Source organism: Lactuca virosa, chromosome 5, assembly GCF_052849685.1.
Source record: "Lactuca virosa cultivar CGN04683 chromosome 5, Lactuca_virosa_CGN04683_v6, whole genome shotgun sequence".
Classification (NCBI taxonomy): Eukaryota; Viridiplantae; Streptophyta; class Magnoliopsida; order Asterales; family Asteraceae; genus Lactuca; species Lactuca virosa.
In genome coordinates this window covers 302,647,774-302,665,650 of record NC_136430.1, presented here as the reverse complement: position 1 = coordinate 302,665,650, position 17,877 = coordinate 302,647,774, and the positions used below count along the sequence as shown (strand labels likewise).

The 17,877-nt window shown below is 36.9% G+C and overlaps 1 pseudogene; it reads right to left on the bottom strand.

Moving 5' to 3' along the window:
- Window positions 1–336: 336 nt before the first annotated feature.
- LOC145112986 (UDP-glycosyltransferase 85C2 pseudogene) lies at window positions 337–17,147 on the bottom strand (annotated as a pseudogene).
- Window positions 17,148–17,877: the final 730 nt, after the last annotated feature.

Genomic DNA, 17,877 nt, shown 5'->3' with positions numbered 1-17,877 from the left:
AATTAAACTCTTGCAAGTTTGTATTTAAATTTTTTGTTTATTTAATCTAAATTAGACATTCAGATGTCAAATCTGTAATTGATTACTATTTTGAACAGTTTGACCCTAAAACTGTACGATACCATGAGCCTCCACAAGTAATGCTTGCATACCTAAAATACCAATGGTCACTTGGGGAGGACCAGAAGCGTAAAGAAGCTTTTGCTAGGTTGTAGGTAGGTGTAATGATTACACTTATGTCTGTGATATTCTTCACACCTTGGAATTTTTTTGGTGGTGAGTGTGATATGATTATGGAAATTATAATAATAAGTCTCCTAACATGTCACTAATTTGTTAATTGTTATATAATTTTGGTCTATAGGAGATCAAGGTCGATGAACCATTAGGAGCGGTTGCGACAAGAGCCTTTTCCTTCCACTTCATGGCATTCTTCTTCATAATGTGACCTCCGTCTCCCATCAACTCCACTACAAGATTACTAACTTCATCCCTTTTCACGTCCTTCACCATATCCATCCCAACCTCCCATTCATTGCATATATACCTACAATTAGTTAGTTGGTCCCACGAATATGGCCAACATATCATTGGTACACCAGCAGACAAGCTCTCGATGGTGGAACCCCAACCACCGTGAGTCCAAGAACCCTTCAACGGAAGGGTGCTCCAGAACTCTTTCTTGTGGACAACAACTTGCTATAAAACCTCTCTTTTTTATAACCTCCTCAAACTCAGGAGGCAAAACTGCAGATTCTCCAACAATAACATTAGATCTAATTATCTAAAGGAAATAGTGGTTGCTGTTAGCAAGTCCCCAACCAAATTCTATAAGATCTTGTATAGAAATTATTGTTGAACTCCCATAGTTCACATAAATCACAGAGTTTAATTCCTTGCATTCGAGCCATTACAAACACCCTGGTTCTTCTTTCCATAAGTTGTATCCATTAAAATTCGACATTTTAGTTTATCTTTCCTTTGCTGAAATCTGATTAAGAAGTAACTGTGCTGGACCAACTGTGTAAATACGAGGAATCATGGACGAAAGTGATGGGTTTTGAGCATTCTAACACTCCTATGGTGTACATGCAACCCTAGAAACCTTGGATCTATGTTTTCTCTATGATACATGCAAAATTGATTTCCAAGGTTTACAACCTAACTAGCATGTTATTGGGTACTTGTAATACAAAAAATTAAGTAGAATAACATACTTTCTTTTGTGGTTGATTGCTTGGAGTTTTAGAGCCTAACACCAATAGTGTGGATGCCTCAAGTGGTGTCACAAATCACCCAAAACAACTTGGAAATACTTGAGAGAATATGATGCTCTCTAAAATCGACCCACTCTTGTTTCTCACACACACTAGTGCCAATTCTAGAACCAAGGACCTCTTTATATAGTATGGAGGATTAGGGTTACACCCTAATACCCATGACTCTTCATTTACCTAGGATCCATGGGTTAAAAGCTCCATGGACAATCCATGGACTTCCATATACTCTTAGCCCATCCTAAATAAATCTTAGCCCAATCCATATATATGTAAGAGTCCATATTTAATTAGCCTCTTTTGATCTTTAAATTAATTCCAAAATCAATTCTTGATCAACACTAATTAAATAATATGATTTTATATTAATATATGATAACTTATAATATATTAATAGATCATAAACATCTTATTCTCAAAAGTAAATCCATACAAATTGTTAGGTGAAGTGCAACCCAAATGGACCATGTCGGGTCGGATCAAGTTCATACCAAATATAGTTACGGACTTAGACACCTTATCCAACAGTCTCCCACTTGGATAAGTCTGATAACTATAGTTGCAAGTTAACTTCAGGAACCAACCAGTAATCGTAGCTCTTTAAAACTCCGTTGAACTATGAAGCGTCATTTTAGATAAGTGACCGTATAATCCTATGTTCTCAAGATATCAACCGAACAAATACATGGAACAATCTCATACTTATTGTCCAGCAGTTGTTTCTCGATCTCTGATTTGTTTGACATAGAACTAAATTGAACACATCAATCAGGTTCTGACCGGGCCTGACACATAAGTCAAAAATAAATCATCGAGGGGCCCAGATATCGCTTCTATTGCTAGAAGGAACAGATAAACTTCGACTCATATGCTTGTACTAACTACTAGTTGAATTATGCACAAAAGCACGTTTTATGACATCAAGTTACTGATGCGTTTTCGTACAATCAATGGATAACCAACTCATAGTCAACAACTCACATCTCTAGGTTTGAAGATATATATAATATTACTGTCTCACGATCACTCGAGATAAATTCCATGAAGTGATACAAGTGAGCGTGGGTTTAATCCAATACTCAGACCTTATGAAAACTCATGAATGTTGTAGCTGTTGGGTTATGAGCACTACAACATTCCTATGGTGTACATGCAAACCCTAAAGCTTTGGATCTAGTTTGTCTAATGAACATGCAATAATCATCCAAAGCCATAAACCCTAGATCTAGCATGTGATAATCAAATAACATATGAATTAGGGTTTAGATATTACATGTATTGTTATGTAGCAATAACAATCAATTCCTTCCAATAATTTGGCTTCTAAAAGCTTAGAGTCACAAATATCACTCCTCTAATGGCTCACAAACACCAAGAGCAAGAGGATGAAGAAGTAGAAGAGAAGAGGCACTCAACAACGTCTAGAAACCCTAAGGAAACTCTTCACCACGTTTTTGGTGCCCTAGGGGTGCTTAAATAGTGAGGCTATTAGGGTTATCTAACAAGGAAACCCTAATTTGACTGCTTAGGCCCTAAGCAACCCATGGAGTCCTCCTTTAGAGGCCTTGGATGATTTCTAATGGGTTTCCCCATAGAATTCGTCCACACCTCTAATCAGAGTCCATTAGCCCAATATTCAACTATCACACAATTGATAGTTCTAGTCCCCTAAGTTTAATTAATCTCTTTTAGCCACAAAATTAATTCTTAATTAATTATTGACTAATACTAACTAAACAATATGATTTCTCCTTTAATATATTATTCTCATAATATATTAATAAATCATAATTAATCCTCTCTCTCCATAATTCATCCTATCAAGTTGCTTTGGTGAAGGCAACCCAAAAGGACCATGCACCATCGGGTCAAGTACATACCAAAATAGTTATGGACTTAGACAATAATCCAACAGTCTCCCACTTGAATAAGTCTAATAACTATTCTGCGTATGACTTCAGATCCTGATCCGCAATCGTAGCTTTCAAAAGCCGCTGTCAACTCTGATCTTATCAGAAACGCGTCCTTTAGACAAGGGATCATATATTCCTCCATTCTAGATATCGTATAGACGTGAGACATGGATTGAAATCATTCTCTCAGTCTATGTGTCGTTTCCCGATTTCCGATTTATGACAACTGACTAATTGAACAAATCAAATTAGTGCTGGCCCGGCCGAGCACTTTCCTTTTGTCATCACTAAATCATCGAGGGGCCCACATATATCGCTTTTATCCTACATTGGGTAAAAGGAACGGATAAACTTCGAATCAATGCTCGCTTGTACTCACTCACCGAATTACACACAACAATATGTTTTATAACACCAAGTTACTGGTGCGTTTACATATTATCAATGTGCAACCAACTCGCAAGATACAACTCACACATCTCGGTTTCAAGAACATAAGATATTATCGTCTCACCAGTCACTCGTGATAAAATTTGTGAAGCGATCCAAGTGAGCATGGGTTTAATCCAATGCTCAAATCATATTCGTAAGCACTCATGAACATTGTAGCAAACTTTTGCTATGTCTAATACACTTCAGACAATCTACACACCAATTCATGACAACCTTCTTTCATACCTACTCCCAAAGTACGAGCGACTGTGGAACGTTCGAATAATCTTATTATTCAGGAAGTCAAAACATAAAAATTTGAAACACAAGAATAATACTAATCTTATATGGCCCCAAACTTTTGAGTATAAATAAAACACTTTTATTTAATCACCATATTGATTACTCATTATTTGTTGTTTCGGGTAATCAACTTCTTACTTGAATTATAACGACAATTGTCCCATGCTCTTAGCATGCACACTTTGTTTACTTATGGTCCTTTTTCTGTGAAATAGTATAATTGAATAACATTTTCAATCACACTCATTTTACAATTCCCAATCCTTACCACAAGTGTAAGAATACTAAATTCTTGCCACTTATAGAATATGTTAGATTCTAACACTTTATGCAACGGTCCTTTCGTAACGTCATGGCACAAAAGTCACCAAGACTCAGCCAATGAAATTACAAAGTCTTCTATTGGAGATTGTTACAAGACAACTCCATAGATGTCAAGTCTCACATTCAAAGTATATTCCTTTGAACATCCTTCTTGCATAAAAGTTTCTAATCTAGACATAGATCCTTAACGTCCAACTCCCAATAAGGAAACATTTCCATATTTGCCATATGACAACTCATTATTAATAGAATCGTATCTAATAATAATAATGTCAATATGGTCATTCCATTACTATACTTCCAACTGTTCACAAGCGACCAATCCTTGGCGAACCTTAGATTATCCTTGACAGTTGTTTAACTAATTCAGTCAAATCCGATTCTAGTCCTCTTTCCCTCTTAATACCCTAGGCATTTGGAAAATTTTAGAACGGTCGAATATTACAACGACATGATACTTTACCAGTCTTTGCCATAATATTTCTATTTGCCATGTTCTCACGATTCGAACTATGAAGAGGGATGCCGTAATCATAATCGAGTGTGAGAACGCAACAATTATTTCCGTATGTAGAATTCTCTTACGTTGAATCCTTTCAACATAACATTCATATATCTTTTTGACTAAATTTGATTAAAATTTCTCGATCTAAACCTTTAGATTTGAAACGAAGTATAATATTCTCTCCCTTAATTATAGCAAAACAACTTTTCAACCTATGCAACTTTGCAAAGTGAAACTTTTGTTTTCTATAATTAATATTGCTAACTTTCAATAATAATCATGCTCCCACTAACATGATGATTATATCCATACCAGCATAACATTTATGCTCCCACTAGCTTTGATACGTATTTAGAAAACAGTTGGACTTCTAAAAGACAATACTTATTGACTTTCCAAAGTTCATATTTCCAATACGATGTGCTTCGATAAGCCTTTATCTAAGCTTCTCAAATTCACACACCTTTCCTTGGATAGCTCACATGTGTGTCTATACTAATTCAGAACTTATATCACTAAGTCCCAAATATTCAGATTAATTGCCAAATCTCACAATTCGAACTATGAAGAGGGATGCCGTAACCATAATCGAATTTGAGAATGCAATTTACATAATCGCTATCTCCTGAAAATCTCTCTTAGTGAAAGCGTTTCCTCACAATCATTTTCATGAAGGATAGAAACCTTATGACACTTAGATTTTATGGTGCATGTGTTCCTATCCATGTAAATTTGTCATAAGCATAATCGTAAGAAAATGTTTGTGACAAATTCAACCTCTTATGGACAGAACTTGTTCATTCTTAATTTCTTGCCATCAAGGGTCCCACCATTGCTTCCAAGTTATTTGGCAGCTCACCTATGTCAGTCAATGTACTTTCATTGATCAAGGTGTTTGCCCTTATGCATTCAATTGAGAACTCGTAGAACTCATATGCATAATCACTCAACTGGATTGGCACAGAAATAAAATTTTGTCAACACGATAGCTTACAATCCTCAAGTCGTGTGCTAGTGTTTAATAGGTTTACTTCTTGATTTGTTCTTGAAACTTTTCAAGATCTTTAGACTCCCACTGACCACTTGACATATAAGATTCTCTTATCAAGAAACATTTCTTGACAAAACAAATATTCAAGAGTCAGTGTGTGTCTTTATCAAGACAACCCTACACACAATTTGGTACTAGTTGGTCTTTGTCCTATCCAAGACATCACAACTTACCAAAATGTGCTAGTGTAAGAACATTCCTACTTAAGTTTATGTCACTCAATTTACAATCTTGGAGTGTGACTCTAAGAATTGATTTTGGAACGAAGTATGATTTATCTTATTGACTTAACCCATTTTGACAATTCTCGACTCCTCTTCTTAGCCATACTAGTGCACTAAGGTGTCCTTAGAGGATGAATTGTAATATGGTTCTTAAGACGATCATAAACATGATACAAAAGTACTCTCCCTTCTTCTTAGATTGGAGAAACTTTTATCTTTCTTGCCTAATTGATTCTTCTTATTCGTTCTGCCATTCATTGAAACTTTTCAATGATTCAGAATCATATTTAATCTTTTAAGTATAATCATATTTACTAATCTTTTAGCAAACCATGACAAACATTTTATCGTTCTTTGTGGTGGATTTGACTAGCGCACAACATTGCGTACCAGATCTCATTATCCTTCACTTGACTCACATACTTATGTGAACAAGGAGTTAGTCTCAAATTTCCAAATACGAAGGTTCTCATTCATCACACAGTACCAGTTGCATGATTCCAAGTTTCTGTCATTACCACAAATAACATAACTAAGAATCAAATCCATTACAATATTGCTAACAATAGAACCATTCAAACACCAATTTTTCATAAAATCCATCGCAAGGAAACATAAATAAGATAAATCAAAATTTATTTTATTGCGGAAAAATATTGTCCCGACAATACGATTACAAATGAAAACTATGTAAATATTACTTAGCAATTTAACTCTAAAGTAGTAGCTTTAATATCTGATCCTTGAATCATGCGATCGAAATCCATTTCTTCGCGATCAGATTCAGCTTGCTGCTTCCTTTAAGCTTTCTTTCCTTTCTTCGATCCTTCAAAAAATCGAAATGTAATCTTATCACATCATGTATTAAGAATCTCCAAATAGGAACTTAATAAAGTTAGATAGTGGATTTTTACCTGAAGCAGAGTCATACATCTTGACTCTCCCATCTCTTAGATCTCTCAGGTAGTCAGGGCAGCTTCGTAACCAATGCCCCTTCTTTTGGCAGTAGAAACACATCGATTCTTATGGAATGGTACACGGGACTATCTCAGACTCAGCCTTTCTCTTGCGTAGAGAAAACTTTTCTGGACTTCCAATGTTACCATTGCCCATAGAGGGTTGGGATATTGACTTACCAGAAAAATTTGCTGACCAGTGCGCCAAATCATTTCTGATTCAGCAGCAATAAGCAAATAAGTCAAATCAATAAGAGTCATGTCGTGGTCCATCATATAGTACTCTCTAACGAACTTACCATACGATTCGGGAAGTGACTGAAGAACCAAGTCAACAGCCAATTTCCTTTAAACATCAACACCTAACAATCCCAATCTGTCAATGTGTAATCTTTTATCCAAGACATGAGCACAAATAGACTTTCCATTTCCATGTCTTTTGCCAATAGGGCTTGAGTGACCTTGAACTTTTCAAGTCTTCGAACACGTGGGTCAGGGAGAATTATTGGAGGAGGTGGAGGAAGATAAGCATGATTTCTATTTCCACAATCCAATCGTGGAACATCATCTTCATGTGGAAAACTTTTTCCAACGGATTTAGGAAGACCATAGTTGTCATACTTTGACATCTATGAAACGGGAGAAAATTCAAGTTTAGTTGATTGAGTCCTTAATAAAACACCCAAATGAGATATTAAGGCTAGGACCCAACACAATATCCTACAAATTGGAAGAGGGATGCCGTAATCCAACTCGCAGAACATTTGAAGGTAGGTAAATGATGATTTACCAATTTCCACCATGAAAAACGAAAAGAAGGTTAAGTTTTAAATGAATTGAAACTCCTAGATCTTTTGAGATTCATTGAACTTTTCAATGTCATGTTTAATCTCGATTATGCCCTTCATTTGTGACTGGGATGCCGAGGATCACAAATAAGGTGTGAATAACCATGCAAATGTACGTGGTGCCCTCAATGTTACAATCACCTAATCGACGTGCCGGTTAACCACACACGCTCCATCGATCTATGACAAATATCGAGTCACCCTTCGCTACCAATGCCAAACCCAACTTAGTGTGCTGGTTAACCACACACGCTCCACTAATTGTCTTGACAAGGGTACAAAGTGTAATTCCATGGAATTGCATCGATTTCACTTTTTTCTAAAGTAACTAAGATTTGCGAATTTAGTAAAAACATTTAGTTACTTTATTCATTATACTTTTAATGAGGAGAGGGTTTACCCTATCCTACCCGTTCGGCTAACGACCCTCCACTAGTCAAGAGTGTGGTGGGTAAGAGTGGATACCCATTCAATTGCCATTTTATAGGCAATTTCCTTAAACACCCCTTATAGACCAGTTTCGTGAATGAGGCCTACTAACGATAAGACTAGCAGTTTAAGTTATACATATATAATATTAGACTTTTAATGTTATATATAGTATAGGGTGTATTTTACACTTTTAAAATACTAGGTGGTTTAATTTTATAAATTACACTTTTAATTTAATTAAATATAAACCATATCATTATGGATTTATTAACTCTCTTTTAATTATACTATTAATTATCTTAATAAAATCATAAGGGTGTAATTTGAACCTTTTCAAAACTAGGGTTTTAGAATTTAAAATTTCAAAAATTCAACTTTTAATCAAAAAATTTAAATTCCAAAACTTGAGGGCAAGTTTTGAAACCTTTCAAAATATTATTGTTCAACTATTTAAATTTCAAAACAAAAACTTTTAAAGTTCAAATTTAAACTATAAAACCTAAAGGGTGAAAAATGAAGCTTTTCCAAACTTTATCAAGAATATTCTAGATCAACAATTCAAATAAGGCAATTAACAATTAATTATGGTTATCTAATTTTGACCTAGTCCAATTACTTGCAAGATAATTCACCAAATAACTAAAATAATTAACCATTATCTTATAAGGCAACAAATATTTGATTAATTGGCAATTATCTACTATTTTGGCAAGGATATTCACCCAAAATTAATAAAAATCGGATTTTACTAATTAAAAACGTTTATGGTAAGTATCCCAAGCCAAAACAGCAAGTAAATCGCGAAAATAAACTGTCAGACCCTTTAACTCGTCGAGTCAGGCCTGGACTAGTCGAGTTCAGTCGACTCGGCGAGTTCACCATGTGACTCGGCGAGTCATGCAGTCAGAACCAAAAAAATTCGATTTTTCAAGCAATAATCGATCAAATAAGCATCAAATTAATTAGCAAACAACACTAGGCTCTGATACCACTGTTGGGTTATGAGCACTACAACATTCCTATGGTGTACATGAAAACCCTAAAGCTTTGGATCTAGTTTGTCTAATGAACATGCAATAATCATCCAAAGCCATAAACCCTAGATCTAGCATGTGATAATCAAATAACATATGAATTAGGGTTTATATATTACCTTGATTGTTATGTAGCAATAACAATCTATTCCTTCCAATAATTTGGCTTCTAAAAGCTTAGAGTCACAAATGTCACTCCTCTAATGGCTCACAAGCACCAAGAGCAAGAGGATGAAGAAGGAGAAGAGAAGAGGCACTCAAATAAGGAAACTCTTCACCACGTTTTTGGTGCCCTAGGGGTGCTTAAATAGTGAGGCTATTAGGGTTATCTAACAAGGAAACCCTAATTTGATTGCTTAGGCCCTAAGCAACCCATGGAGTCCTCCTTTAGAGGCCTTGGATGATTTCTAATGGGTTTCCCAATAGAACTCGTCCACTCCTATAATAAGGAGTCCATTAGCCCAATATTCAACTATCACACAATTGATAGTTCTAGTCCCCTAAGTTTAATTAATCTCTTTTAGCCACAAAATTAATTCTTAATTAATTATTGACTAATATTAACTAAACAATATGATTTCTCCTTTAATATATTATTCTCATAATATATTAATAAATCATAATTAATCATCTCTCTCCATAATTCATCCTATCAAGTTGCTTTGGTGAAGGCAACCCAAAAGGACCATGCACCATCGGGTCAAGTACATACCAAAATAGTTATGGACTTAGACATTAATCCAATAGTAGCAACCATTTCCATGTCTAATGCACCTTAGACAAATCATACAAGCCAAATTCATGACAGTCTTAATTCAATACCTACTTCCAACGTATGACTGACTGTGGAGAGTTTTGAATAAAATAATTATCCTGGAAGTCAAAACATGCAAAATTGAAATAATAGTAAACGATTAACATAGGATAGTAACACTTTACTCATAAATAAATAACAACTTTTATTTAATCATCAAATGTCAATTACATTTTACAAGTTTCAGAAATAGCTATCTAATCATTAAAACTAATATCGTCTCTCAGCCCGATGCTCCTCGCATGCTGCAAATGTCTAACCCTAGTTAGTCCCTTGGTGAGGGGATCTGCAACGTTCTCTTCTGACGATACCCTCTTTGCCACGAGGAGTCCTTCTTCTATCTTGTGTCTTATGAAGTGATATTTTATGTCAATGTGTCTGGATCTACCATGATCTCTTGGTTCCTTGGCTAAGGCAACCGCACTATTGCTGTCACAGAAAATCTCCATAGGCTCCTGTATAGCTGGTACAAATCCAAGGTCTCCAATGAAGTTCTTCAGCCATATCGCCTCCTTTTCCGCTTCACTTGCTGCTATGTATTCTGATTCACAAGTAGAATCAGCTATTGTCTCATGCTTGGAACTTTTCCAAGAAATTGCTCCTCCATTTAAGGTAAAGACCCAACCTGACTGAGAGCGGAAATTATCCCTATCAGTCTGAAAACTAGCATCGCTATACCCTACTACTCTCAAGTCATCACTCCCACCGAGGATAAGAACCCAGTCCTTAGTCCTCCCTAGGTACTTGAGAATATTCTTTACTGCAGTCCAGTGAGCCTTGCTAGGGTTTCCCTGATATCTGCTGACCATGCTCAAGGCAAAGGCCACATCAGGATGAGTACAAGTCATAGCATACATGATCGAGCCAACAGTGGAATCATATGGTAATCGACTCATCTCAGCTATCTCAGCCTCTGTACTCGGACTCTGAGTTTTACTGAGTCTGGCATTGTGCTGGATCGGTAACTCCCCTTTCTTGGAATTCTCCATGTTGAACCTCTTCAACACTTTATCCAAGTAGGTACTCTGACTAAGTCCAATTAGTCTTTTACTCCTGTCTCTCAGTACCCTTATCTCTAGGATATAGGCAGCTTCTCCAAGGTCTTTCATAGCGAAACACTTCCCAAGCCAGGACTTAACCTCCTGCAAGGTTGATATGTCATTTCCTATGAGTAGTATCTCATCCACATACAACACCAAAAAGCTAACTATACTACCACTAGCCCTAACATATACACACGACTCATCCTCGCTCCTCGAAAAGCCAAACTCTTTGACTTTCTCATCGAAGCAAAGATTCCATCTGCAAGGTGCTTGCTTTAATCCATAGATGGATTTCTCAAGCTTACACACCCTATTAGGGTATTTAGCATCGTCATGTAAACATGCTCAGCCAAATTTCCATTAAGAAAAGCGGTTTTGACATCCATTTGCCATATTTCATAATCATGAAATGCAGCAATGGCTAGCATAACCCTAATAGACTTAATCTTTGCTACTGGTGAAAAGGTCTCATCATAATCAACTCCCAGAGTTTGAGAAAAGCCCTTTGCAACCAGTCGCGCCTTATACGTGTGTACATTACCATCCATGTCGGTCTTCTTCTTGAAGATCCATTTGCAACCGACTGTCTTACGACCTGGTACATTGTCAACCAAGTTCCAAACTTGATTGTCATACATGGATTGTATCTCGCTGTCCATAGCCTCTTTCCATTTAGCAGCCTCAGGGCCTGCCATGGCTTCCGTGTAGCTGTTAGGTTCATCCAGACTTACCAGTGTACTATCACTGATAAGCGTATCACCTTCCGTAGTAATATGGAAACCATAGTAATGGTCAGGTGCAGTCCTAACTCTCATGGAATGCCTCAGAGGTATCGGCTCGTCAGTCGGATCAACTGGAGTTTCCTCCTCAGGTTGATTACTAGGGTTTGAGGTTCCTTCACCACTTGACTCTTGAATTTCTTCAAGGTCAATTTGCCTCCTACTTTCTGTTTGGCTTATGAACTCTCTCTCACGAAAGACTCCTCTTCTAGCTACAAAGACCACATTCTCACTGGGTCTGTAGGAGAGATAACCAAAGGATTTCTGTGGGTAGCCGATGAAAATACACCTCCCACTTCGAGGTTTGAGCTTGTCGTGAGACTCGCGCCTCACGAAAGCCTCGCAACCCCAAATCTTGATGTGGTCTAAGTTAGGAACTTTCCCGGTCCACATCTCGTGAGGTGTTTTGGCAACCTTTTTAGTAAGGACTATATTAAGGATATGGGCGGCAGTCTCTAAGGCATACCCCGAGAATGAGATAGGTAACGAAGCTCGACTCATCATGGAACGAACCATGTCCAACAAGGTTCTATTGCGCCTCTCAGCCACACTATTCAGCTGTGGTGTCCTAGGAGGTCTCAATTGTGAGACAATCCCACATTTCTTAAGATAGTCAAGGAACTCAGTACTAAGATACTCTCCTCCACGATCGGATTGGAGCATCTTGATGTTCCTGCCCAGTTGATTCTCCACTTCCTGCTTGAACTCTTTGAATTTTTCAAAGGTTTCTGACTTATGCTTGATTAGGTAGATATATCCATATCTACTATAATCATTAGTAAAAATCACATAGTAGCGATTAGCATCCCTTGTGGCGGTTTTGAAGGGTCCATACACATCTGTGTGTATGAGGTCCAACAAACCCTCACCCCTCTCACAAGCACCAGTGAAGGGTGACTTTGTCATTTTTCCAAGTAAACAAGACTCGCAGCTATCATCCGACTTTAGTTCAAATGATTCCAAAACTCCAGCCTTTTGGAGTTGGCCTATGCGCTTCTTGTTAACATGTACAAGACGACAATGCCACAAGGATGCTTTAGTTAAACTATTTGAAGAATCAATACACAATACATTATTTCCTAGTTTATCTACAACATTCACAGCTTCATATACACCATCACAAGGTAATGCTTTAAAGAAAAATACATCATTGTAGTAAACATTAATAGCACCATTATCATTATTAAATGAAAAGGAAAATCCTTGTTTGTACAAGCCGTGGAAAGAAATAATATTTCTCGCTATATCTGACGAGTAACAACATTTATTCAAATCTAAAGTTAACCCATTATTAAGAAATAAAGAATAAACTCCTATCTTGGTAACAGGTGATGCTTTCTTATTCCCTATGATTAAATTTATCTTCCCGTGCTCCACTTTCTCACTTCTTGTTAGGCCCTGCAAATCAGTACAAATGTGAATACCACAACCTGTATCAAGTACCCAAGAGTTAGAACGCAATGAGTTATTAGACAATATAGTATAAATACCTGCATGGGTGGGTTTATCTTTCCCATCCCTTACATCCTGCAAGTATTTAGGGCAGCTTCGCTTCCAGTGCCCCTTTTCCTGGCAGTAGAAGCACTGTGCTTCTTTAGGGTTTGAAAAAGGAGGAATGGAACCTTTCTTGGTTCCACTTGAAGAGGATCCATCAAGGGGATTTCCCTTAGTACCCTTTGAAGGGGTCTTCCTCTTCTTCCCCTTTCATTGCCCAATTTCCAGAACAGGGGCAGTAGTAGGAGTAGGAGTAACAGCTGATGTACTTTTAAGGCCACTTTCAGCGGTCCTTAAATGTCCTTGAAGCTTGCTGAGTGTGACTTCCTCCTTGTTCATATGATAAGTCATAGGAAATTGATCATAACTTGGAGGTAAGGAATGGAGAATGATGTCAATCGCCATGTCCTCAGGGAAGTCCACATTAAGCTTCAATAACCGGTCCACGAACCTCTACATTTTCTGCAAGTGGCCGGTGATAGGTTCACCATCCTTCATCCTAGCTGTTATCATGGAGGAAATGACTTCATACCTCTCTTGACGAGCACTTTGATGGTACCTATCCATCAGATCCTGGTGCATCTCAAAAGGGTAGAAATCTTCATAGGATTTCTGGAGTTCTGCTGTCATTGTGGCTAACATGATACAAGACACCTTAGTGGCATCTTTCTCATAGGTAGTGTACTCAGCAACCTCCTCAGGAGTAGCAGTCGACTCATCAACAACCTTCAGTTCTCTGTCAAGGACATACTCCTTCCCCTCATAGCGAGTAATCATTCTGATGTTCCTAATCCATTCATTGAAATTGGAACCATCAAAAGTGACTTTCCCACACAAGTTCATTAGGGAAAAGGAGCATGTAGGGTTTGAGCCAGTAGCAGTGTTGGAAGACATCTGAAAGAAAGAAAGACAAGTTTTATTAGATAAAGAGTCCTTAATAAGTCACCGAAAATGAAATATTAAGGCTAGGACCCAACAACCTATTTATAACTGGAAGAGCGATGCCGTAATCCAAGTTATAAAATAGTTGAAGGTAGGTAAATGACGATTTACCAATTTCCACCATAAAAAAAACAAAAAAGATTATTAAGTTTTTAATTGGATTTGAAACTCCTAGATCTTTTGAGATACAATGAACTTTCAATGGCATGTTTGAATCTCGATTGTGCCCTCTCAAGTATGTGACTGGGATGCCGAGGATCACAAACAAGGTGTGAATAACCATGCAAATTGACTTGGTACCCTCAACTTTATCACATAATCGATGTGCCGGTTAACCACACGCGCTCCACCGATCTATGATAGAATCAAGTTACCCTTTGCCACTCTTACTAGTCCTTATTAGTGTGCCGGTTAACCACACACGCTCCACTAACGACTTGGTAAGGTATAGAGTGTAATTTCATGGGTTAGCACCGATTTCACATTTTCCTAAAGTAACTAAGATTGGGAATTAATAAAGGTTTAGTTACTTTATAATTTCATTATACTTTTAATAAGGATTAAAGTCCAATCCTATCCGTTCGGCTAACGACCCTCCACCAGTCAAGGAAGCGGTGGGTGAGAGTGGACACCCATTAAGCTGCCATTTTATAGGCAACAACCTTATACCCCCCCCCCTTATAGACCGGCTTCGTGAATGAGGCCTACTAACGGTAAGATTGATGTATTCTTATACATATATATAATAATTAGACTTTTAATATTATAGAAGTATAAGGGTTGAATTTTAAACTTTTAAAACTCTAAGGTTTAATTTGGAATTTAAAGTATTAATGTGTGAGACTTTACTAATTCCAAACTTGAGGGAAAGTATTGAAACTATTCAAGACTTTTCATTTCATAACTTATGAGTTTAATGGTCTATTAAAATGAAGACTCTTCATTTAATGTAACATCTTATTCTTTAATAAAACTTTTAAAGAAGAGACTTTTGGTTATCCATAACTTGAGGACGAGTTATGGACTCCATCATTAGGCATTAAGATCAAGAATCATATTAACAAGCAAGTTACACATAATTCCTATGATCTTCTAAAACTCATAAGAACATGAACATTCATATCAAAATTTCAAGGATCATATTAACACATATAAAACATGGAATTTTGATATTTGCCATTGTAAATGGATTAGCATAATCATTACCACATCAAAAACAGGTTTTAAGGTTCAAAAAACAGTTTAGGGTAATGATCCTCATCCAATACCAAGCAAAACCCCAAAATTATGCATACAGGGACGTCACCACGTCGTGGTAAAGACTGCCACGTCGTGGTGAGCAGCCAGATGCAAAAAATGCAGAATTTCAACTTTTGAAAAAACATGTAGCATCAAGTATCAAGCAAACAAACCTGGGCTCTGATACCACTGATGGGTTTTGAGCATTCTAACACTCCTATGGTGTACATGCAACCCTCGAATCCTTGGATCTATGTTTTCTCTACGATACATGCAAATTTGATTTCCAAGGTTTACAACCTAACTAGCATGTTATGGGGTACTTGTAATATAAAACTTTAAGTAGAATAACATACCTTTCTTTTGTGGTTGATTGCTTGGAGTTTTAGAGCCTAGCACCAATAGTGTGCATGCCTCAAGTGGTGTCACAAATCACCCAAAACAACTTGGAAATACTTGATAGAATATGATGCTCTCTAAAATCGGCCCACTCTTGTTTCTCACACACACTAGTGCCAATTCTAGAACCAAGGACCTCTTTATATAGTATGGAGGATTAGGGTTACACCCTAATACCCATGACTCTTCATTTACCTAGGATCCATGGGTTAAAAGCTCCATGGACAATCCATGGACTTCCATATACTCTTAGACCATCCTAAATAAATCTTAGCCCAATCCATATATATGTAAGAGTCCATATTTAATTAGCCTCTTTTGATCTTTAAATTAATTCCAAAATAAATTCTTGATCAACACTAATTAAATAATATAATTTTATATAATATATTAATAGATCATAAACATCTTATTCTCAAAATATATCCATACAAATTGTTAGGTGAAGTGCAACCCAAATGGACCATGCCGGGTCGCGTCAAGTTCATACCAAATATAGTTACGGACTTAGACACCTTATCCAACAGAAAGAGCATCCAAAATACTAGTCTCCAATGTGTCAAAAGTGTGAATAATATTGTATGAGACTTTAGGGGCATTTTGTGTAGCTTCCATAGAGAACGTAAACAGTTTGTGCGAAGGGTCCATTATCGGTAAATGCTTAAACTGGATTCCTTTCCTTCCCAGAATCCAATCAACAATGGTTTCCAAAAATCCATTTTTCAAGTAACTTTCATCTATATACATGAATGATAACTGTTATTACATGTTTTACATATACAGAGAATGGTCATATCTCAAACACACATAAAAAACAAACCTTTAAGTGGTGTAAGTCCTTTCTCCAATAGAGATTTAGTATGGTAAAAACCCATAAAGCCACAAGCTGCAAGCTTCCAGTAGAGCATAACCGGGATTCCCAACTTTTTTGCAGCATCAATGGTGAAAACCGACATGAAGCCATCGGAGATGATAAGAGTTGGAGGAGTTGAGAGTTTGGTTGCAAGATCAATCAAAGGAGTCAGAAGTGGGTTTCAACACAACGAAGGAGATGTTCTAGACCATCGTCATCTTCAGAACTGCGAGGAATGCTGTCAAGAATGGATGCAAATTGGAAACCATTTGATCCATCAACCATTGAACATGAATTAGAAACTAATCCTTTCATGCGATCTGATCTACCTCAAATTCAGGTACTCTTGTTATTTTTGACCTTTTTAATATAGTTTGGAACAAGAAAGATCTTATTTTGACTTCAATTATGATGCATGAGAAAGTTGGATGCAAGTCCCCAGTTGAAGCAATGCGTGAGATAAGGCAACGAAAGGATAACTGGAGAGGGTAATTACCTAAATACCCTCTGTCGCATCTTTTTTGTGTGTGTTTCATATGTGTACATTATCTGCAACCAATAATGTACGTCATAAAAATGAATGTGTTCTTGTTGTTGCTACTGAAACTATTTCCTTCCTGTAAGTATTGGTATGAAGTGTCGTGTTCCTATCAGGAAGTTGGAGAAATCCTGCGTATGCATAGATATCTAGTACCTTCTGACTTTCCTATTCTTTATACTTTTTTTATCTCACATTTTGTGCATAATTTTGTGTGTATTAAAAAAATATTTTGTATTATCTTTAAGTTAAATGTTTGGTTTCAGGTACTAGATGTGTTGATTACTGTTTTTTGTCGAACAAACATATCAGCAGACACATTATGGGCTGGAGGGTGGCTTTTGAGGCAATTGCTTCCTTATAGTGAGACAGAGTTCAACACTCGTCATCTTCAGTCCATCAAGGTCAATCCAATACATCCTGTCATGAATTATGTACAAAAAATGTTTCTTCAAAGTGTATGTATGTATCTTTGAT